A 25,247-nucleotide genomic window follows, 5' to 3' on the forward strand; every position below is an offset into this window, starting at 1 on the left:
TAAATATAATGTATTTAAGTTGGTCTGTTCTTTATATAAGAATACATTTTTTAAATCACCATTCTTGTAGAAATTGAAAATAGAATTAGTGAAAAAAGTGTAATAAAAAACTTACTTATAATAATAAGATGATCTATCAAAAGGTTTACTATCTTTAAAGTGCAACTCTCAATTTGCATAAGGCCTTTTTCCCAACCACTTTTAAGTGTTTACCAAGTCAAATAGATTATTCAAGATCACTTCCTGGGGAATAATGAAAGCACCTTCCCAGTTAAATCTTTTAGAGATATCATGACAATAACCTTATTCAACACTCATATGGAAAACTTGGATTTATTTATTTGTTGGACATTTATGTATTATCTTTTGTCTACTTAATTTGCCAAGAATTAAGAGATGAACAAAAATTCACCAGAACTACTGAATTTTTGTCCATTTCATATTTCTAAAATACTTAACTCCTAAATAACTTGATATCATTATTTGGCATATAACAGTTCATGGTTATGCTGTCAATGGATTTTATATTTCATCAATAAAAAATGACTCTGTTTATCCCTAAAGAAATGTGTTTTAGTATTTAATTCTACTTTGCATGCTATTAATAAAAAGCAAACATTGCTTTATTGCATCTGCCCTATCCTTTTAATTTTAAGCTTTCTGGATCACTTTCTTTTAAACATATATTGTATTAAAGATTTTTTTAACCCAATGTAATAATATTTGTCTTTTAAGACTAAGAATGAGGAAAGTAAACTTGCATATCAACAGCTTGTACTAACAATGTTTTTTGAGTACCTACTTTGTGCAAAGCATTGTGTGTTACTAAAAAAAAACTAAAAAGAAATGGTCCTTACAGATGAAAAAATAAGAGAGAGAGAGACAGAGAAAGAGAGAAAAACGGTTCTGACCTCTACAATCTCACAATGTAGTACAAGTATTCTTAACCTAGTAATCCATGAATGAGGTTTTCCTCTAAGATCTGAAACAAGACAAGGATGACCACTTTTACCACTTTTGTTCAACATAGTTCTGGAAAACTTAGCCACAGTAATTAGGCAAGAGAAAGAAACAAAGGGCATCCAAATTGCAAAGGAGGAAGTCAAACAGTCCCTGTTTTCAGACAATATAATCATACATATAGGAAATCCCAAAGACTCCAGCAAAAAAAACTATTAGAACTAATAAATGAATTCAGTAAATTCGTAGGATACAAAATCAACATACAAAAATCAGTAGTGATTCTAAACATAAATAATGAACTACCTTAAAAAGAAATCAAGAAAGCAATCCTATCCACAGTAACTACAAAAAAAAAAAATCTGGCTAGGAATAAGTTTAACCAAGGAAGTAAAAAATCTCTACAAAGGAAACTGTAAAACACTGATGAAAAAAGTTAAAGACACACAAAAAAGAAAAACATCCTGTGTTCATGAACTAGAAAAATTAATATTGTTAAAACGATCATACAACCCAAAGTGATCTATAGGTTCAATACAATCCCTATCAAAATACCAGTGGCATGCTTCACAGAAATAGAAAAAACAATCCTGAAATTCATATGGAACCACAACAGACACCAAATTCCCAAAGCAATCCAAAGCAAAAAAAATAAACCTGGAAGCATCACACTACCAGATTTCAAAATATACTACAAAGCTACAGTAACAAAAACAGCATGGTACTGCCATAAAATCAGACATACAGACCAATGGAACAGAATAGAGAACATCCATGTATTTATAGCCAACTAATTTTTTACAATGGTGCCAAGAACATTCATTGGGGAAAGGATAGTCTCTTCAATAAACAGTGCTGGGAAAACTGAATATCCATATGCAGAAGAATGAAAACAGACCCCCATCTCTCACCCTACACAAAAATCAACTTGAAATGGATTAAAGACTTAAATATAAGACCCCCAAAACTACAAAATAATTAGAAGAAAACATAAGGGAAACAAACAGTTCAGAGCACTGGTCTGGTAAAAGATTTTATGAATAAGACCCCCAAAAGCACAAGAAACAAAAGCAAAAATTAACAAATCGCATTATATCAATCTAAAAAGCTTCTGCACAGCAAAGGAAACAATCAACAGAACAAAAAAACAACCTACAAAATGGGAGAAAATATCTGCAAACTACTCATCTGTCAGGGAATTGATATCTAGAACATACAGAACTCATACAACTTAAGAGCAAAAAAAAAAAAAACACCCCAAATAATCTAATTAAAAATGGGCAAATACAAATGGTGAAGAAACATGTTTTTAAAAAGCTCAACATCACTAAATATCACAGAAATGCAAATCAATACCACAATATCATCTCACTCCAGTAAGAATGGCTATTACCAAAAAGACAAAAAACAACAAATGCTAGCGAGGATATACAGAAAGAGGAACTCTTATATACTATTGGTGGGAATGTAAACTAGTATATCCACTATGGAAAACAGTATGGAGATTCCTCATAAAACTACAAATAGAACTGTCATATGATCCAGCAATCCCACTACTGCATATTTATCCAAGGGAAAGAAAATCAGTATACTGAAGAGCTATCTGCACTTCCATGTTTATAGCAGCATTATTCACAATAACCAAGAAATGGAAACAACCAAGTGTCCGACAACAGATGAACAGATGAAGAAAATATAGAACTACATCCTGTCTATAAGAGACTCACTTTAGATCTAATGACAAAAATAGACTGAAGTTAGCAGGATGAAAAAAGAAACTGCATGTAAACAGTAACCAAATGAGAACATGGGAGGTCACAATTATATTAGGCAAAATACACTTTAAGTCAAAACCATTCACATTTCCATAAAAAAGAAAAGAAAAAACATATATACACAATGGAATACCATTCAGCCTTAAAAAGAAAAAAATTCTGTCATTTACAACAACATGGATGAGCCTGGAGGACGAATATGTTAAGTCAATAAGCCAGGAACAGAAAGTTAAACACAGCATGTTCTCACACCTATGCAGAAGCTCACAGAAGAGCTCTTCTCATAGAAGAGTAGAACAGAGGTTAGTAGGGACTGGGAGGGGAGTTAAGGGCGCTTAGGAGAGATTTGTTAAAGGATACAAAATTATAGCTAGATAGAAGGAGTAAGTTCTAGTGTCCTATAGCACTGTAGGATGGCCATAGTTAACGATAACATATTGTGTATTTTCAAGTAGACAGAAGACAAGATACTGAACGTCCCCAACACAAACAAGTGATAAATATTTGAGATGATGGATATGCTAATCACCCTGATCTGATCACTATACATTGTATCAAAACATCACTATTGCCCCATGAATATGTACAACAATTGTGTCAATTTAAATTTTTTTTAATTTAAAAGATAAAGTTAAGCATTCTATCATATAGTAATAAGCTTGTCACAACATTCTACTTCCATAATGGAAGACAGCCAAAGTTCTCTGTATAGTCATGCCCATGCAATGATGTTTTGGTCAACACAAACCACATATATGACAGTGGCCCCTTAAAACTATATTGGAGCTGAAAAATTTCTATCGCCTAGTATTTACTATACCATATTTTTATTGTTATTATAGAGTGTGCTCCTGCTATTTACTAAAAAATAAAAATACATATTTTACAAATATTTTATTTTGAAAAATATTTTTAAAGCATAAAAAGTAAAAACATAAAAACAAAATTTAAATTGAACAAAAGCTTACAGAATAAGGATATAAACTATTGCTGTACAGCTGTATATTTGTTTTAAGCAAAGAATTATTACAAAAGAGTCAAAAAGTTTTAAAAAAAAGTTTATAAAGTAAAAAAAGTTACAGTAAACTAAGCTTATAACTGAAGAAAGATTTTTAAATCAACTTAGTGTAGCCTAAGTGCACAGTGTTTATAAAGTCTACAGTAGTGTACAGTAATGTTCTAAGCCTTCAATAGCCTGTTGGACTGCTTTATTTTCTGAGGCTTACTGTCTGCCAAGGTCTAAATTTAAATAATCTTCAATTATCAGAAAACAGCTTTCTTCTTCACATCAAGTGACATAAGAAATAATATAATAAAACACCCATGTACCTACCTCTCAGTTTAAGAAATAAACTATTACCAATTTGGCTGGAGTCCTCTGTGTATCTCTACTCATACTCATCTCTCCCCCCTCATCCAGAAAGAATAACCTCTAGGCTGAACTCAGCATTTATGATGTTTACCTTCCTTCAACTCTAACATTTTTCAGAAGTCAAAAAGGCCACCTTCCCACTAGGCACAAAACAACTGATCACAAATTATGCCTTCAAAATGTTCCCATAAAGCTTTGTTAAATGAAACTGTGTAAATACTAAAGACATCAATCACTGTGTTTAGCCTACCAATAGTCCTTTTCTCTAAGGAATTACCCCTACCCACTACTGTGATCCACAAAGATCTGCCCCTCACTCCAGCTCTAGCTGATTGGATAAGGACTAAGGAAGTGACTTGAAAGCATCCTATCCGGTCCCCGGAAAAAGAGACTGCAGAGTTTTGGAATTGAAAGGATAAGCAACTGACCCATGAGCTATAAGGAGCCAAGCTGAAAAATACAACGAAAAACAAAGAGGAAAATCAAAGAAAAACAAATTTTTAAAAAGTGGCCACGAAAGGAAAAAGTGGTCTTGTTCTTGACAATTTTCCAGTTCCCGTAACACTAGTACCTCATTTTCTGCTCTTGCATTCTTGGATGCCTTTCTCTAATTTCCCTTTATTTGAGTTTCCTCACGGGGGGAAAAAAAAGATAAAAACCTACAGAAAAAGAGGATCCAACAAAATAATCATTCATTTCAAACCTCTAAATCATGTACTTAAGAGGGGAAAAAAGCTATTAATGAAAAATATATTTGAAATTCATTTCCTGTATTTCATTTCTTATATTTCTTATATTCATATATTTCTTAATACATTTTTTGTAGCATACTGGAAATGAATCTCAAATATACTACACAAAATGTGTTAAGAAATGTACTGTTTTAAAGAGAGAGAATACAGAAAATACCCCAAAATGAATGACAGTTCCTCTCACAGATATGTGCAGGGTTTTCTCTGGTCATCAGAAAATGTTTTTTTTTTAAGCCCACTGACAAAATGTTGCCTTTATCTTTCACTTTGTTATGAACAGTTCTTCAACTAAAAAGTCCATATTTTTTAAACCAAAAATTGGAGCATAGTCTAAAAAGCTGTATTTTTTTCTGATTTACAGGTTTATTCTTACTAAAGTCTTAGAAAAGCCTAAACATTAAAAAAGAATTGTATCTGTCTAGAAAACCTAGGAAATATGCCTACATTCTAGTAATACAATTTTCCAGTCAACAGGCATTACAACACTAAGTTATTAATATTTGGGATCTTAAACTTTCACCTTAAAACTCTCACTACTTTTGGGATTCGTAAAACATATTTCTCCTGTTTCCCTTGCCTCTTGATTGTTTTATCTCTTACCTCTCAACTCCTGATGGGTTCTCTACTTCTGTCTAATTTATCAATGGTAACATTTCCAAGGCTTTTTCCTAGGCCTCTTCTTCTCTAGCTCCTTCTCCCCAGGCAACCTCACATACTTTCATGGCTTTAACTATTTCCTAAATGTTATATTTCTTCCTCAGATCTATTTCTGAGCTCTAGATGCAAGTTTTCTGTCTATTTGATGTCTATCTCCAAGTACCATTGGCACCTCAAATTTTTCATGTTCAAAACCAAATAAATTCATTATCATCTATCTTCAAAATTTTATTCTTGTACTCTTAATAAATTGGATTAACACGCATCTAGCTCATCTTTGACATTCCTATCTCTCCCACATTCCATCATATATTTAGTTACCATATCATTTATACCTTTAAGTTGTTTCTCTATTATGATATGTAAAATATGCCTCATACATAAAGCTGTTTGTAAAAAAAAAATTTAAGATGTTTCTCTAATTTTTCTTTCTTCCCCTTGCCTCTGTTCAAAGCATCATCTTTAGCTTAAATTATGGTAAAAGCTTCCTAAATTGTCCTGCTCCTAAATCCATTCTCCATACTGCAATCTAAGTTATCATTCTAAAACAGAACCTAGCAATTCTGATTTTATAACTCTTCAATGACTATCATTTATGGGACAGAGCTCCAAACTCCTTAGCATGATGGACACTTGGGGACCTTCACAACATTAATTTACAGTCTCACCTTTTTATTTTTATTTTTTTTTAAGCAAAACTGTGTAACTACTTTCCTGTCGAATAGGTATATCTAGAGTACATTCTTTGAATATCCAGAACATTTCATTATCTCCATACTGTCTTTTCCTAAATTTTCTCTGGCAAGAATGCCCTTCAAAGCCAAACTCTAATGTCATCTCCTTAAATCTTTCCCAAACTGGCTCTTAATAAAATTAGTACTTCAATTAGTACTTCTCTGTTTCCTATAGTACTTTTTTCATTTTTTCCTTTTCTTTTTTTTTCTTTTTTAGAGACAGGGTCTTGCTGTGTCACCCAGGCTGGAGTACAGTGGTGCAATCATGGTTCACTGTAGCCTGAAACTCTTGGGCTCAAGCGATCCACCTGCCTCAGCCTCCTGTGTTGCTAGAACTACAGGCATGTGCCACCATGTACAACTAATTTACCTTATTTTTTTTAGAGACAGGTCTCTTTTGTTGCCCAGGCTGTTCTTCAAATCCTGGCCTCAAGCAATCCTCCTGCCTTGGCCTCCCAATGCACTGGGAATACAGGCATGAGCTACCATGGCTGGCCTCTGTTCATTTTTCATAGTTCTTATCATTATATACACATACACACATACATACATTATACATAATTCATTCATTCCATGAACATTCATTGAGCACTTAAGGCTCACAATCAAGTAAAGGAGATACACACATAAACAAGTAGTATACAATATAATAAGTGCTATAATAGAGTTACAAATAGCATATATGTATCAGTCTCCCCACAAGGTTGTGTGGTCCTTAAGGACTGTATCTTCTTACTCATCTAGAGATCAACAGAACCTTCAATGAACAAATGAACAAACGACAGCATTAGAAGCTGTTATGAGCTCCATTTAAACAGAAAAAAATAAAGGAGAATCAAAGGCAGGTCTGCCAGTGGAAGGATGAGGTATGATGGGTCAACAGCAATGTTAAGAAACATGATCTCAGAAGCAGAAGAGGCAGTTAAAGGGCCAGGCTGCAAAACCACTCATAAGAAAGAAAGAGGAACAATTAACATATTTATCACTATGGCAGTAAATGAGGGAGGAAAAAAGAAACTGAAAAAATATAAAATGAAAAGAAATGAAAAATAAGGAAATGAAACTCACATACTATTTTGCAAGTAGCCTGTAAGAATATATAGCAAAACAAACTACAAGGAACACACACAAAAAATTTGACCTGCTGATAACGGCAAAGAAAAGCGCTACAGGTAGTCACATAAGCTAAATATATGATGTCATGGAAATAATGGGAGCCATTTGATAAAAGTATGTCATCATTAATGTGCAATAAATCAGAAAACTGGAGTAAAAGATAATGCTACTGCTCTATCACCAAGTAAAAGCCTAATTATGATTACACTAAAAAAAAGTATAATAAATACATATAAATGCTACTAGATACTCATTTATGCACTCACTGACACGAACAGGGTGATTAACAGTTAAACTGGAATAATGAAACATTGCCATCTAGATTCACTGAACAGCAGAAACTACTCAGAAGGAAAGACATTTCTCTCAGCCACCCACTCAAAGCAAACACTGACTACTAGGTCTATGGCTTCAACCTTACAAAAAACGTCAGTGTTTCTTAAAAGGGAATAATGTACGTAGATTATTTGCAGAAATTACTAGAGGGGTACCACTGCTAATTATTAGCTACAACTTAGCAAACATATTTGCCTTGTTAAAAATTTTGTGCCTACTGGGGCCGAGTGCGGTGGCTCACACCTATAATCCCAGCACTTTGGGAGGCCAAGGTGCGCAGATCATGAGGTCAGGAGGTCGAGACCATCCTGGCTCACACAGTGAAACCCCATCTCTACTAAAAATACAAAAAATTAACCGGGCATGGTGGCAGGCGCCTGTAGTCCCAGCTACTCGGGAGGCTGAGGCAGGAGAATGGAGTGAACCCAGGAGGCGGAGCTTGCAGTGAGCCGAGATCGCACCACTGCACTCCAGCCTGGCAACAGAGTGAGACTGTCCCAAAAATACACTCAGTGTACATTTAGACTCTTGACTCTTCAAGCAATTCCAATGTGGTTGCCATCCCCATTTCTCCACAACTCTCATTAAAATCACCAAAACCTCTTCATCTCCAAATCTAATGGGCCTTTTCAATCCTCAATCTACTTGACCTTGACCTCCTGGCAGCTTCACTACAACTAACCATTCTCTAAAAACACTCTTTTCAGCTGGGTGCGGTGGCGCGTGCCTGTAATCCCAGCTACTCAGGAGGCTGAGGCAGGAGAATCGCCTGAACCAGGGAGTTGGAGGTTCCAGTGAGCTGAGATTGCATCACTGCACTCCAGCCTGGGTGACACAGCGAGACTCCATCTCAAAAAAACAAAACAACAACAACAACAAAAAAAAACAGCACTCTTTTCCCTTGACTTCTATACACTACACTCCTTTCTCAGTCTCCTTTACTAGCTAGTCTTTCTCTATATGCCTTTTAAACCTTGAAGCTCAGAAGGATGTGACCAGCTTTTTTGCTTCTAATACTATACTCTCTCGCTGGGCAACCTCACTCTTGCAAAAGGCTTTCAAAACCACCTACATGCCAATGACTACCAAAACACCAGATTTTACCTCTGATATCCTAACCCACATATCAAACTGCTTATTTAGAAATCTGAAAGGCACATCAAACTCACCATCTCCAAATGCCAGCTCATGATTATCCCACAAAAAACAAATGAGGTATTCCTTATCTCAGTAATCTAGCTGCATAAACCAGAAACAACTACAAGAAAAGGTGACCTCAAGAAGAGATGACCATATGACCTGTAAGGTTCTTTTCTACTCTGAATTTATAATCTGTACTACCAGTTCTCAAAGTGTGGTTCATGGATCTTTGAGGGTCTCTCACACTCTTTCAGGAAGCGTCTTTGAAATCAAAACTATTTCCATAATAATATTAAGACTTTGTCTTTTTTATTCGCATTCTCTTACGAATGTATAATGGATTTTCCAAAGACCACATGACATATGATATCACAGCAGACTGAATGCAGACAGAAGCAGATATGAGAATCCAGATGTCTTCTATTAAACCAGACATTAAAAAGAGTTGAAAAACGTCAAACAATGCCACTCACTGCTTTTTACTGTTGAGATACAGGTAGTTATTTTTCATTTAAAAATGTTAAGCCCAGGTGCAGTGGGTCAGGCCTGTAATCCCAGCGTTTTGGGAGGCCAAGATAGGAGGATTGTTTGAGTCCAAGAGTTCAAGACCAGCCTGAACAACATAGTGAGACCCAGTCTCTACAAAAAAAATTTATTTTAATTAGCCAGGTGTGGTGGCACGCACCTGTAGTCGCAGCTACTAAGAAGGTTGAGGTTGGAGGATCACTTGAGCCTTAAAGGTCAAGACTGCAGTGAGCTATGACTGCACTAATGCACTCCAGCCTGGGCAACGGGGTGAGACCCTGTCTTAAAAACAAAACAAGACAGGGCACAGTGGCTCATGCCTATAATCTCAGCACTTTGGGAGGTCAAGGCAGGCAGATCACCTGCGGTCAGAAGTTCGAGACCAGCCTGGCCAACATGGTGAAACCCAGTCTCTACTAAAAATACAAAAATTAGCCGGGTGTGGTGGCATGCACCTGTAGTCCCAGCTACCTGGGGGGCTGAGGCAGGAGAATTGCTTAAACCCGGGAGGCAGAGGTTGCAATGAGCCAAGATTGCGCCACTGCACTTCAGCCTGGGTAACAGAGCAAGATTTTGTTTCAAAAAAAAAAGAAAACAACAGCAACAACAGAAAGTTATTATTTTAACATGCAATATGTTTATCATTATTTTAAATAAACAAGTACATTGAAAATTTCAAATATAGTAAACATCAATAGAGAAATCCCACATGAACAAAATCTTTTTGAGTCTTTCTAACTCAAGTGCATGAGGCAGTCTTAATACCAAAACATTTGCGAAACAATGATCTATACCTGTGGTGTGTATACACAAGTAAGATATAAGATGACATTGTGAAATAGCCAATTCTCAATTATCTTCTAACAGCAAATTTTTGTTTCACATGTATTGAGAGTGTTTTCATTCAATCACATAGTTTCATTTTGCTCAATATTTATTGGCCTCCTACTAAGTGCCAGGCATTAAGGGATAAAAGATGAAAAAAATGACTTCATTCTGGCTCTTAGAGAGAATATTTCCCATACTTTTGCTACATTTCAGTTCTCTCATCTATATCAGATCCTATATAACAATCAACTCTGCCTGAAAGGTTAAGAAAAAGACGAGTCTGCAATATTCCTACTATCTATCCTCAACATAAAATGGACAAATAGTAAATTTAGTAAGGACCAGCAGACAAAAAAGTGGAAAATACTCAGTTATAACTCAGATCTATTACACTGTTCCAAGTAAATTCCAGAATAACCAACACTCCCATAACATAGTCTAATATACCACTAACCTGAGAATTTAGCCTGACATGTTTCTACTTATAAAATATAAACCTCAACAACTACTTTTACAAAAACTGAGTGACTTACTGTAATCCAGGAAATCCAGAAGATACTACGTAACATTAGTACTACTTTGGCCTTTGCAGCATAGGAGGCAGAGTAGGATAAAAGAGAAAACAATGCCCCACACTGATGAAACAGAGTTAAACTTCGTAAACAAGACACCCATAGATTTGTACTTTAGGAGAGCTGAGGGCAGCAAACAGGACCAGGAATAACCAAAAGAAGGGGGGAGCCCTAAAAATAGGCCTACACTTTTGCTTACTATCTAGTTATCCTGAGTACTTTTCTAAATTAATATCAAGGAATATATCTACAAAAAGGAGTCTTACAGTTTGCAAGTCAGGATTATTTTTTGCCTAAAAGTATAAAAGTTTCACTATAGAATTTTCCCTTATACATAAGAAAGTTAATATTGGTTAACTCCAAGGAGAGGAAGTGAGGGTCCAGGATAGGAAGTAGATTTTTCAGTGTATATATTTTTTATTTTTTATTTTTTTGAAGACAGGGTCTCATTATGTTGCCCAGGCTAGTCTTGTTGAATTCCTGGGCTCAAGCAATCCTCCCACTTCAGCCTCCTAAGCAGCTGGAATTACAGCACACACCACCACGCCCAGCTTCTCCTTCTGAATTCTTTTTTTAAAGCAGACACAATGATCACTTTTTGAGGAAAACTCCAAGGAAAAAAGAAATAATTTCTTTTTGCCTTTTTTAGAAACTGCTGTTAATTTTCCATCAACTCCGTTTCCATGTTGCTTAAGAGTCCATGCAAGAACAGCTTAAGATCATTCAGTGATTATTCCTACCCATTCAGTGGCCTGAGCAGTGGGAGCTGTAGATCAGTCTTCTGAGCACTCCAGTCTTTAGTAGGAAACTGCTGAATAGGCACAGAGGGCACCTGCATGCCCTCAGACCAGTCTGCAACCTCAGGCTGAGTAGTGTTAAACTCAGGTGCTGACATAGTCCATTCACCCTAAAATTCTTCCTTGGTCACAGCCTTTTCAGCAGCAGCCTGCTCTGCTTTTTCAGTCTCTTCAGGATCTCTGTAGAAGTAGAGATCAGGCATGACCTCCCACAGGTGTTCACGGGAAATGGTGCCACACACACACAGAACTTTCCAGGCCGGCACCCACCACATCAAACCCACTGAGTGAGCTCCCTTGTTGTTGCATGGGATGGCAATGTCCACACAGCGCAAAGGAGAATCTGTGTTACACAGAGCAATGGTAGGTAGGTTAACCTAAGATGCTTCAGTGAGAGGCTGGTGGTCAAAGCACCACAAGCCGTGGCTCCCGGCAGGCTGCCTGGATCTGGTTAGTGAAGGTTCCAGGAGTGAAGCGGTCAGCAATTGGAGTGGCTCCAGTGGCAGCAGCAAACTTCAACACAGCCTTCTGGCCAGTATTTCTGGAGAATATGACGCTGACATCAGCAGGGTTTTCAAAGGTAACAATGGCATGAGCTGCCAGCAGAAGCTTCTTTCAGGTCCTCTTCAGATTTATGATGCAGATGCCATCACTTTTCCTTTTATAGATGTACTGTTCCATTTGGAAGTCAAGGCTGGTGCCACCTAAGTGGGTTCCTCCTGCGAGGAACTTAAGGACATCCTCCTCCTTCATTTGCAGGACATCTAGGCCTCTGGATATTGTAAACGTTTCCCTTTAAGTTACAATGGGAATCCAGAACAACACTGTAGGCACCCCTCTCTGGGTAGCGTGGAAAGCAAGATCATTTTCAAAAGTCTCCTTCTACATTCAATAACTTAGTCACTGAGAGGCTGTTTAAGGAAATGGAAACAATTTTTCTTTCATTGGAAGCCTTTAATGACTCCTTAATGCAGTATACTTGCTTCCTCTTTATGAATCCATCCACAGAATTTTATCAATTCTCTTTACTCCTCTGTACTATTATTGACATATCTGTCTCTTACATAAAACTGTGGAGATAGTTTATTCCTCTAATTTTTTTTTTTTTTTTTTTGAGACAGAGTCTTGCTCTTGTTATCCAGGCTGGAGTGCGGTGGCGCAATCTCGGCTCACTGTAACCTCCACCTCCCGGGAACAAGTGATTCCCTTGCCTCAGCCTCCTTAGTAGCTGGGATTACAGGCACGCACCACCATGCCCAACTAATTTTTGTATTTTTAATAGAGATGGGGTTTCACCATGTTGGCCAGGCTGGTCTCGATCTCCTGACCTCAGGTGATGCACCCGCCTTGGCCTCTCAAAGTGCTGGGATTATAGGCATGAGCCACCACACCTGGCCTTATTCCTCTTTATATCCCTAGTTCATGCACAGTATATAGCCACACTGAGTGCTCCAGACCTGTTTGCCAAATGACATTGATAAGTCTCAGAATCCAATTCTTAAAAGCAAACAGGCACAAATACACATATGAAGCCAGGTATTTTATACAACATGAAAAGGTTAGACATTCCTAAACAGAAAATATCTTACATGGTAACACTTAAAAAAAATAAGTATACATATGCATATATATTTTATATTTTAAAACAATCTCAAAATTAAAAAGAAATTATTTCATAAAATATTTTCACTTTTAAAATTTAGACATGAAATCATGAACGAAATGAAGCCAGTAGGGCTCGGTGGCTCACACCTGTAATACCAGCACTTTGGGAGGTCGAGAAAGGCAGATCACCTGGGGTCAGGAGTTTGAGACCACCAGCCTGGCCAACATGGTGAAACCCCGTCTCTATTAAAAATACAAAAATTGGCTGGACGTGGTGGTGCATGTCTGTAATCCCAGCTACCTGGAAGGCTGAGACAGAACTGCTTGAACCTGGAAGGAGGAGGTTGCAGTGAGCCAAGATCGCGTTACTGTACTCCCGCCCAGGCGACAGAGTGAGACTCAGTTTCAAAAAAAAAAAAGAAAAGAAATGAAACCTATTAAGTTATGGCCAGTGCTATTACTATTATTCATCAATGATTTTTAGATATAGTTTTTAAAAAGGAAGGTGCCACAATTCCAGAAACAACTTCTACAAGCCCACTAACAACAACAAAAACTATAAATGGCTTTTTAAAAAAATCACCAAAACCCAAACTAATCAAAGATAAATCAAATTTTCTCTTTGGAAAAATATCCTTCTATTTATACAAAGGTCTTCTTTACATCATTATTGCTCTATAACATTTAATAACTTATCATACAAAAATGTAGCAACTACACACATTTTCAGAGATGATCTATTGTATAAAGGGTAGTCTAAGGAGCTTCTCTGAACCTATTCTGGTTTGGAAGCTGACTGATTCATGAACTGTTCTCTGCTCAATCAAATTCTGTTAAATTTAATTTGTCTAAGGTTTTTATTTTAATAGATGGTGTCAGAAGTGGGATCCAAACTAAAGCTTCTAGCAACTCCCAGGAACACCAAATGACAAAGCAAGGTACCCACTGGACTCATTTTGTCCACTGCTCTCTCAAAGCAGCTGGAGATTGTGGGTAAGTTCTCTCTCAGATTCTGAAGCTCCATGGGTGTGCATTTGAGCTATCCGAGTTTGAGCAAATTTCTGATCCAAACTAGGTTTGGAAGTTACAACAGAAACTGGACTGGGTCCAGGATCCAACTGTATCTAACTGTCTTGGATCTAGTTAAAGGCCTCAGAATGTCTGGCTGGTTTAGACAGAAATTAGTTTAAATGGTAATACTGAAGGGGGTAGCAATTTCAGCTTTCAGAAATTTGCAAAGATTTGTGTGTTCTAGCCCCCTTTATTTCTTTTTTCTTGCATGCTTAGAGAGGGAAAAATCATGAGCTAAGTTGACCAAGGGGATCCGAGAGCCAAAGCCACTATTCAAGGTAAAAATGGGATCCTTATTTCTAAGACCTGAGTACTATACCTTCCAGCTTATACATGCAGTATTGTTAGGTCCCAGAAGCAGCAAATGCTTACAAAAATGGTGAAATCTTACTTAAGGTAATTTAAAATCACAACGGTACATTCCAAATGAACACTGTACTTTAAGAAGTACATTTGAAAATGAGGGCTCCCAAATCAGTTTCATCTAGGGATGCCTGTTGGTGTACAGAAGCTTTTAAAAAGATTTCAATATTTTTATTGCTTTTTAAAAAAAGACTGTTTGTAGAAGGCAAATAAAAAGCTTAAGCAACTAATTGATAAGAAAAATTAAATCTGCTAACCTTTCGGCTCTGTTATTACTCTTCCCTGAAGGTGAAAAGAAAGTTATCCTAGATAGTGTTTATAAAAGGTAGACTGTCAGGTAAAGCAAGCTTCCTCCTTTTTCAGATCTATTCACGCTGAGTCCAGGTACAGAGAAGGCTTTCTTTGCCCTATTCCTTAATGGGCTCCATCCTGAATTTAGTAATTTCACCTAAGAAATAGTAGCCAGGTTAAAAAGATCACCTGTAGGCTGAGCACGGTGGCTCATGCCTGTAACTCCAGCACTCTGGGAGGCCGAGGTGGGTGGATCACCTGAGGTCAGGAGTTCGAGACCAGCCTGGCCAACATGGCAAAACCCATCTCTACTAAAAGTACAAAAAAAATTAGCCAGGTGTGGTGGCAGGCGCTTGTAATCCCAGCTACTCAAGAGGCTGAGACAGGAGAACCGGGAGGTGGAGGTTGCAATAAGCCAAGATTGCGCCACTGCACTCCATCCAGCCTGGGTGACAAGGAGTCAGACTCCGTCTCAAAAAAAAAAAGATCACCTGTGCAATTAAAATACACTTTTCTGGCATTTAGCTGGCTATTCTGAAATCCTTTTGTAAATGAAATTTACATCTATAAAGGAGATTTCCATTTGTAAATGTATATGTCTATATACATTAGAAACAGAACGTCAAAGTATAAAACTAACAAAGAAACTCTGGACTTAAACACTTGACCAAATGGACCTAACAGACTTCTACAGAATGCTGTACCTAAAAATCACAGAATATACACTCTCATCTACACATGGAACATTCTCTAAGATGGACCACAAGCTCAGTCATAAAGCAAGTCTCAATACATTCTCAAAAAATGAAATCATGTCAAGCATATTATCAGACTACAGTAGAATAAAATTAGAAATCGACACCAAAAGGAACTCTCAAAACCACAAATACATGGAAACTAAACAACTCACTCCTAACTAACTTTTGGTTAAACAACAAATTAAGGCAGAAATAAAAAAATTCTTCAAAACAAATGAAAATAGAAAAACAAACACACCAAAACCTCTGGGATACAGCAAAAGCAATGTTAAGGGGAAAGTTTATAGCACTAAATGCCTACATCAAAAAGAGTCAGATATCAAATTGACAACTTAATGTTGAACTCAAAGGAACCAGAAAAACAAGAACAAACTAAACCCAAAGCTAGCAGAAAACAAAGTAACTAAGATCAGAGCAGAACTAAATTAATTGATACCATTTAAAAAAAAATACAAAGGATCAACAAAACAAAATTAGTTCTTTGAAAGGATAAGCAAGATAGATAAACCTCTAGGTAAATTAAAAAAAAAAAAAGTGAGAAGATCCTAAGAAGCATAATCAGAAATGACAAAGGTGACAGAACTCGTACCATAGAAACATAAAAGAGCCTCAGAGACTACTATGAACATCTTTATGCGCACTAAACTAGAAAAACCAGAGGAAATGGATAAATTCTTGGGAACACACAACCTCCCAAGACTGAACCAGGAAGAAGATGAAATCCTGAACAGATCAATAACGATTTACAAAATTGAATCAGTTATAAAAAAAAATCTACAAACCAAAAAAAGCCCTGGATCAGATGCACTCACAGCCAAATTATCCTAGACAAATGAAGAGCTGGTATCAATCTTACTGAAACTATTCCAAAAGATCAAGATCACACTGAATGGACAAAAGTTAGAAGCATCCCATCCCCTCTATGAACTGAAACAAGACAAGGATGTCTACTCTTACGACTCCTATTCAACATAATACTGGAAGTCCTACCCATAGGAATCAGGCAGAAAATTAAAATTTAAAAACAAAGGCATCCATATAGGAAAAGAGAAACTCAAATTATCTCTGTTCAATCCTAAAGTCCTTCAAAAAACTCCTAGATCTAAGAAAAAAACCAGTAAAGTTTCAGGATGCAAAATCAACGTACAACAGTCAGTGGCATTTCTACACACCAATAATGTTCAAGCTGAGAATCAAACAAAAAATGCAATCCCATCTATAATAGCCACATGAAAAATAAAATACCCAGGAATAAACTTAACCAGGGAGGTGAAAGATTGCTCCAAGGGGAACTACAAAACACTAATGAAAGAAATAACAGATGACACAAACAAATGGAAAAACATTCCAGGCTCACGGATTGGAAGAATCAATATTTAAATGACCATACTGCCCAAAACAATCTAAAAATTCTATTCCCATCAAATAAGCAACATCATTTTTCACAAATTAGAAAAAACAATTCTAAGATTCATATGGAACCAAAAGAGCCTGAATAGCCAAGGAAAAAGAATACAGTGGCATCACATTACCCAACTTCAAACTATACTACAAGGCTATACTAACCAAAACAGCATGTTACCAATACAAAAACAGACACGTGTATCAATGTAACAGAATAGAGAACCCAGAAATAAAGCCACACACCTATAACCAGCTGATCTTGAACAAAGCTGACAAAAGCAAAAATGGGGAAAGGATACCTATTCAATAAACGATGCTAAAAAAAAAAAAAACTCCAAAAAAACAAAAACAAAAGAAAACTGGCTAGCGTATACAGAAGAATGAAACTGGACCCCTACCTTTCACCACATACAAAAATTAACTCAAGATGTATTAAAGACTTAAACATAAAACCTCAAACTATAAAGATCCTATTTTTAAAAAACCTAGAAAAAAACTCTTCTGCACATTGGCCTAGGCAAAGAATTTATGACTAAAACCTCAAAAGCAAATGCAACAAAACAAAAATTGATAAACAAGACTTAATTAAACTAAAAAGCTTCTGCACAGCAAAAGAATCAACAAAGTAAAGAGGTAACCTAAAGAATGGGAAAACAATATTTGCAAACTGTACATGTGACAAAGGACTAAGATCCAGAATCTACAAGGAATCATAAACAAATGAACAAGAAAATAACAAATAACTCCATTAAAAAGTGAGCAACAGACACTGCTGGTGGGAATGTAAATTAGTTCAACCCCTGTGGAAAAAGAGTATGGAGATTTCTCGAAGAACTTAGATCTATCATTAGACCCAGAATTCCCACTACTAGGTATCTACCCAAAGGAAAAGAAATCATTCTATCAAAAAGACACTACACTACTATGTTTATCACAGCACTATTCATAATAGCAAAGTCATGGAATCCACCTAAGTACCTATCAACAGTAGATTAGATAGGCTGGGAGCCTGTAATCCCAGCACTTTGGGAGGCTGAGGTGGGCAGATCACGAGGTCTGGAGTTCGAGATCAGCCTGACCAACATGGTGAAACCCATCTCTACTAAAAATACAAAGATCAGCCAGGCGTGGTGGTGCGCGCCTATAATCCCAACTACTCAGGAGGCTGAGGCAGGAGAATCGCTTGAACCCGGGAGGCAGAGGTTGCAGGGAGCCAAGATCAGGCCACTGTACTCCAGCCTGAGCGACAGAGCAAGACTCTGTCTCAAAAACAAAACAAACCAAAAAAAACAAACCAAAAAAAAACCCCAGTAGATTAGATAAAGAAAATGCGGTATGTATACACCATGGAATACTATGTAGCCATAAAAATGAATGAAATCATGTCCTTTGGAGCAACATGGATGCAGCTGGAGGCCATTATCCTAAGCAAATTAACGCAGAAACAGAAAATCAAGTATCACACGTTCTCACTTATAAGTGGGGTCTAAACAATGGGTAAATGAAGACATAAAGATGAAAACAAGATACTGTGGATTCCAAAAGTGGGAAAGGGCCAGGCACGGGTGGCTCACGCCTGTAATCCCAGCACCTTGGGAGGCCAAGGTGGGCAGATCACTTGAGCTCACAAGTTGATGACCAGCCTGGCCAACAGGATGAAACCCCACCTCTCCCCAAAATACAAAAAATTAGCCAGGTGTGGTGGCTGGTACCTGCAGTCCAAGCTACTCAGGAGGCTGAGGCAGGAGAATCGCTTAAACCTGGGAGGCGGAAGTTGCAATGAGCCTAGATCAAGCCATTGCACTCCAGCCTGGATGGCAGAGCAAGACTCCGTCTCAAAAAAAAAAAAAAGTGGGAAGTGAGGGGTAAGGGGTAAAAGTTGAAAAACTACCTACTGGGTACTATGTTCACTATTTTAGTGATAGGTTCAATAGAAGTCCAAACCTCAGCATGATGCAATATACCCATGTAACGAACCTGCACATGTATCCCCCCGAAACCCAAATCTAAAATAAAAGCTAAAGCGTAGTCTAACTTCATTTATAACTAATCAGAGAAACAAACCGTATTAAAGCTGGACATTAGAAGTCAACCATACTCATGTTTTCAAGTATGTCGTCATGACCCGTTAGCAGGTTAAAACAAAACAATATGGTGGACTGGAGCTAGAATTTTATTAATGGAACTAAATAGGATTGATTTGCAAATATCAGGTGTATTGAAATTAGTGAGGGCTTTATTTTATTTTATTTTTGAGACAGAGTCTCTCTGTTGCCCAGGCTGGCGCGCAGTGGCGCGATCTCAGCTCACTGCAACCTCTGCCTCCCAGGTTCAAGTGATTCTCCTGCCTTAGCCTACCGAGTAGCTGGGATTACAAGTGCACGCCACCACGCCAAGCTAATTTTTTTGTATTTTTAGTAAAGATGGTATTTCACCATGTTGGCCAGGCTGGTCTTGAACTCCTGACCTCAAGTGATCCGCCTACCTCGGCCTCCCAAAGTGCAGGGATTACAGGTATGAGCCACCATGCCTGGCCATGAGGGCTTTTCAAAGTAAAACTTTAAAAAGTGAAACTTTTATTTCATTATATATATACACATACACATATAACACACGTCTGTTCGTTTTATTTAAAAAAATAAAAAATAAAGGTTAAATGTAAAAAAACCAACCTCTGGGAACACAGAACATGGAAAATATATTTCTTACTGTAGGTGTCCTGGTCAAAAGTTCAAGAGGTTCCTAAACTTTCTCAGTTCACAAACCCCTCAGTATGCCAGTTTTTTTTTTTTTTTAAATCATGGAACCCCTAGGCCAAAAAAATACCTAACAGTTCCATTTATTAAGTAGTTAAGTTCACAACCTAATAAGTATTTTTAGCCTAACAACTTAATAGCAGTTCAAAAATATGTATAAATTAAAATAAATATTTTTATTACAAAATTACAACTACTTAATAAGATGTGTGTACCTACTAGACATTACACAAGTTCTCAAATCTTGAAATCATTTTGGACACCACCACCTTCATTTACTGCTCCAAACTGATTTTTGCATAGTACTTGCTTTTTATCACAGCAACCTCCCAAAACCTAGCGTTTGGAAGACACAGTGTCATCAAAAAAAAGGTAACACAATCTCTTGTGCAGTATCTCAAACTGGTAGTTTGAGCAGTGTCCTATAGATGTCAAATATCCCACAGCTATCCAATATTGCTGTTTCCCTTAAGATTTCTCAAATATCCCATAGTGTCCAGGTGAGTTACTACGGTGCTCCACAGTACAGCAGGTCCTCCATAGCACAGTTTCATTCAATGTCATTTCTTTACAATTTTGATTAGAAAAAAATTTTGATTCCCCACCAGGGCTACCATGTATGAGTTTGCATGTTCTCCCCACATCCGTGTGGCTTTTCTCCGTATACTCCAGTTTCCTCCCATATCACAGAGGAGAACGCATTAGGTGAACTGACATGAATTGGCATGTCTAAATGGTCCCAGTCTGAGTGAGAAAGAGTGTGTGTCTGTGTGCGCGCGCGTGTGCGCGTCTGTGTGTAAATGCTACCTGCGATGGAATGGCAGCCTATCTTGTGCCCTACTTGCCGGGACAGGTTCCAGCCCCCTGCCATCCTGATCTGAAATAAGTGGGTAAATAATTACCTTGACTTTTCTTGGTATTTCTTAAATGTATGTATAGGTCCCATTTATTTCAATGTTTAATATTAGAGGCATTTGGGGTCTTAGAAGTTGCAGTTTCCGAGAACTTATGGACAACATTAAGTGAGGACTTACTTCAGTGCACAGTTTAGGAATACTGGATTTAAGAAACACTGATCTAGCCTACAGCTTTACTTTGTAAATTAAGAAATAAGACTTAAGGTTACAAAGCTAGCAGAAAAACAAACATATTTATTAGGGATTTTCCTAAATTTCAATCTTCCACCAACAAAAGTATGTTTGTCTGTCTGTTTTGAGACAGAGTCTCACTCTGTCACCTAGGCTGGAGTGCAGTGGTATAATCTTGGCTCACTGCAACCTCTGCCTCTCAGGTTCAAGCGATTCTCCTGCCTCAGCCTCCCCAGTAGCTGGGATTACAGGCACCTGCCACCATGCCCAGCTAGTTTTTTATTTTTAGTAGAGGTGGGGTTTCCTTATGTTGGCCAAGCTGGTCTCAAACTCCTAATCTCAGGTGATCTGCCCGCCTCAGCCTCCCAAAGTGCTGGGATTATAGGCATGAGACACTGCACCCAACCAACAAAAGTTTTGTTTGTTTTGAGATGGAGTCTTGCTCTGTTGCCCAGGCTGGAGTGCAGTGGCACAGTCTTGGCTCGCTGCAACCTCCACCTCCCTGGTTCAAGCAATTCTCCTGCCTTGGCCTCCCGAGTAGATGGGATTACAGGCCTACTACCATGCCTTGCTAGTTTTCGTATTTTTAGAAAGAAACGGGTTTCACCATGTTGGCCAGACCGGTCTCAAACTCCTGACCTCAAGTGACCCACTCGCCTCGGCCTTTCTAAGAGCTGGAATTACAGGCGTGAGTCACCAAGTCCCGGCCCTTCCATTAACAAATGTTTTGACACAGGATCTAATTATGAGATACTCTGTTGATTAAATGTGTATATCTCTAAAAATCACATTCAAAATTACATTTGTAGCACTATTTAATAGAAGAAAAAATTTACTTCAGTTTTTTTTAGAAAAAGTTTCAAAAATTATGAAAGTAATTCTTATAATAAAACCATACAAAAATGTCTAAAGTAAAAAAGAAAAGTCATCCACTCCCTCAGGAAAAACACATGTTTAATGGTTTAATGTCTGTCCTTATAGCCCTTTTTTCTATTCACATGCAAAATGAAAACAAAACTACATTTATTTGTCTATGTGTTTTTTAAATGAATCATATTCTATAGTATAGTGCAACTTATTTTTTCACTTAATTTTATATCATGAACATTCTTCCAAGTCAATACATAATAGTAACAGCAAACACGTGAGCTTATTAATGCTTACTTAGGGCATAAGTGTTAACTCATTTAATTCTCATGGTACCCCTGTAAGATGAGAACTACTAGTATATCCAATTTATAGCTGACTTTTAGTAATTCACCAAGAGTCACAGCTAGAAAGTGGTGCAGTCAGGTTTTGAACCCAGAAGGTCCACCGCATGGTCCCAGGAGCTGAAGGATATGCTCAGCCGCTGCTCATGAAGTAAATATAGATACCCTGAAACCTGTTAACAACTGCATAGTAATTCACAGCATAAATATACTAGACTTTTAACTATTAGCCTACCAACAGACATTTAGGACATTTTAAAATTATTTATAAAAGTTATTGACATCCTGGAATAATGCTAATATAAATATTCTTAAAGAATTCCTGTGCTGTGTTAAAATTTATGTAAGATAAACTCCTAAGCAGGAAATGATTCTATCAAAGAATATATATACTTTTAATTTTGATAGGAAATGCCAAATTTCCTTCCAAAAGTTTGCTTCAATGGCATCATTTTATAGTCCTAATTACAAAGGAGAGGGTTCAGATTCATTAGTTAACATTTTTGATTCATTAAAAAAAAGGCCCATTTTGAGTTTTTAATTAATACTAAATAGACTGCCAGGTTGATCACAATTATGTTCTGATTTTACAATTATCTGACATATTAAACAAATGTAGACTTAGCAGCTGTGCAGTGGATTCTTCTCCCAGTTATGAAACCAACTATGCGTGAGATGTCACCCCTATACAACCCTCTGTTTTCTTATGTATAAAATATGGGAATTGGACTAGCTGGCCTTGAAGAATTTAAACTCCCAATGCTGAGATTAAGAAGTGACTTAAAAGCTATTACAAGCCTATAATTATAGTACTAGTATAACAGGTTAGGGTCTTAAAGTTTCTATTTCCTTTAAATTACCATAACTATTGCCAGAGCGCCCAGGCAAATCACTAAAATAGTAAATAAAGTTTCCACTTGCGGCATACTCCCAGTGGCTTTTTAATCCCAGGCTGTCATTCCCTTGCTACCTAGCAAATTTGAGCATATCTCTGGAATATATTCCCAAGAGGTGAGGTATGCCTAGGAACTAAGAACTAGTCTTTTGTTTTGCATTTAAAATATTATCCTGGGACCATTCTTTAGTCAATTTCTTCAACTAGTATTTGTTGACTATATTACCATATGCTAGGCACTGGGTGCATAGTAGTGATTAAAGGATCTCTGCCATTATGGAACTTACAGACCAGATGAGAAAGGCAAAGAATAACTCAAAATAACCACAAATGATAACAATGAACAAAAAAAAAAAAAAAAAAAAAAAAAAAAAAAAAAAAAAAAATACTATGCAATCTGTTTTTTTTTTTTTAAACTATAACACTAAAATTTTTTGACATGGGAAAAGTCAATAAGGAAAACTATTTCAGTTTGCCTCACATTGCAAAAATAACAATCACAATTATACACAGAGAATTAACTTTTTAAATCATCAGTTGTCTCAACAATAAAATCATCAAGATATTACTACTTTTCAGTTATGTTACTGATCATGTGGCTTGAACGTTTGTTTTACATAACTAAGAGTATAAATGACTGGAAGAATAAAGAGGACAGAACTGAGTATCCAAACAAAGTGAAAGACAAGAAATGAACTACACTTTAAGAATCTTGTTCAAACAAAAAGTATATACGTAAAGAAGTAAAGTGATCCATTATAATTCATGACTTGTCAATAATTAACAAAATGTTATAAAAATACTAATGTTTTAAAAAAACTGGCGATTATCAGCATAAGGGGCAAGTGGCATGTAAAAAGGAATAAAAATATAATAATTTTTTTATATTTTAAAATCATGCCAAATGCCAGAGTACCTATATTAATATTTACTTTAAAATAAAACTAATCCCAGATTATCTGCAGAAATGACAGGCATTCACATAAATGATCTTCCGTATGTGTCAGTTTCCACGACTGCAAAATAAGGATATCTGCCATACATACTTCACAAGATCACTGTGAAAACTAAACAAAATAATGTATATAGAAGCACACCAAAAAATGATGTCAGTTATTTTGGACAACTTCTTTTTTGCTCCCACTATAAATTATAGCAATTTAACAAATAAAATTGATTACAGCAGGACTTCATCTCCTTTCTTCTGCTCATGATATGGTAGAAGTGTTATAAAATGGGCAAAAGACTGACAATCAGAAGCAGAAGGAAAAAATCCAAAAACTTTATAACTCATAAATTGATTGCCCCACAGAAGGTTGGTTAAGTATTAACGCTCTTACATGACACACACACAAATTAATCTCAGAAAATCAAAGAAATTCGTTCACATATGTATGAAATTTTTTACCAATAGAACTTGCCATCTCTACATACACAAAGTTCTGCTCCTGAGGATGAACAGAAGAGATACAGAGATGCGCATGTATTTATCCACACATATAATGTATTCTAGCTTGAAGTTTATTTTCAGATTACAGTATCTTAAATTTAATGCAATGACAGTTCAAATGATTCAGATTTATTTTATTACATTAAATGAAATTTGTCAATTTAGCACACCGAAACTAATTATTATATGCCCATGGCTTTGAAGCAACTTCCAGCATGGGTCGAACAACTAATCCCTCAAAGTCATAATTCCATGTCATTAGCAGTGCATTTCCTTGTTTAAAAACAATATTTTAAACTAACAGATTTTTAGAATGGAGGGCAACTTTTTGTATTTTATCATTGTTTCTACAGAACTTTTCAGGTTGTTACTAGCTCTATCAAAGATAGTCTTTCTTTTAAAACTCTTCAAATACAGGGCAGGAGGTATCGTTAACATGGTAACAATAACGACTTCCCCAAATTCAAAACAAGGATCACCATCAAAACAAAACAATCAGGTGGAGTACATGGATACTGATCACTATTTCTGACAACCTGTTTTTTCCCATATGAAGGATCTGCTACTGCATTAAAACATTAAAATCTATGCCTATGTGCAACTTTCTATCTCAAAATTTAAAATCCAGGCAAATTCCAATTCATATATTGTGACATTGGATGTTGAGCGGCATTTAAAAGGCGGAGGAAAATACTGCTAACTTCCAAAACATAAAGCTTTTTAAATCTCTCCCCAAATTATCTGTGAATAAGCCGGTAGACTACCTTCAGCAACCGCTAGACTAGAGTAGA

General features: G+C 36.7%; 1 pseudogene; it reads right to left on the bottom strand.

Moving 5' to 3' along the window:
* Positions 1-498: 498 nt before the first annotated feature.
* LOC126940538 (40S ribosomal protein SA-like) lies at positions 499-13,193 on the bottom strand (annotated as a pseudogene).
* Positions 13,194-25,247: the final 12,054 nt, after the last annotated feature.

The sequence above is a fragment of the Macaca thibetana genome, chromosome 1, assembly GCF_024542745.1.
Source record: "Macaca thibetana thibetana isolate TM-01 chromosome 1, ASM2454274v1, whole genome shotgun sequence".
Taxonomy (NCBI): domain Eukaryota; kingdom Metazoa; phylum Chordata; class Mammalia; order Primates; family Cercopithecidae; genus Macaca; species Macaca thibetana.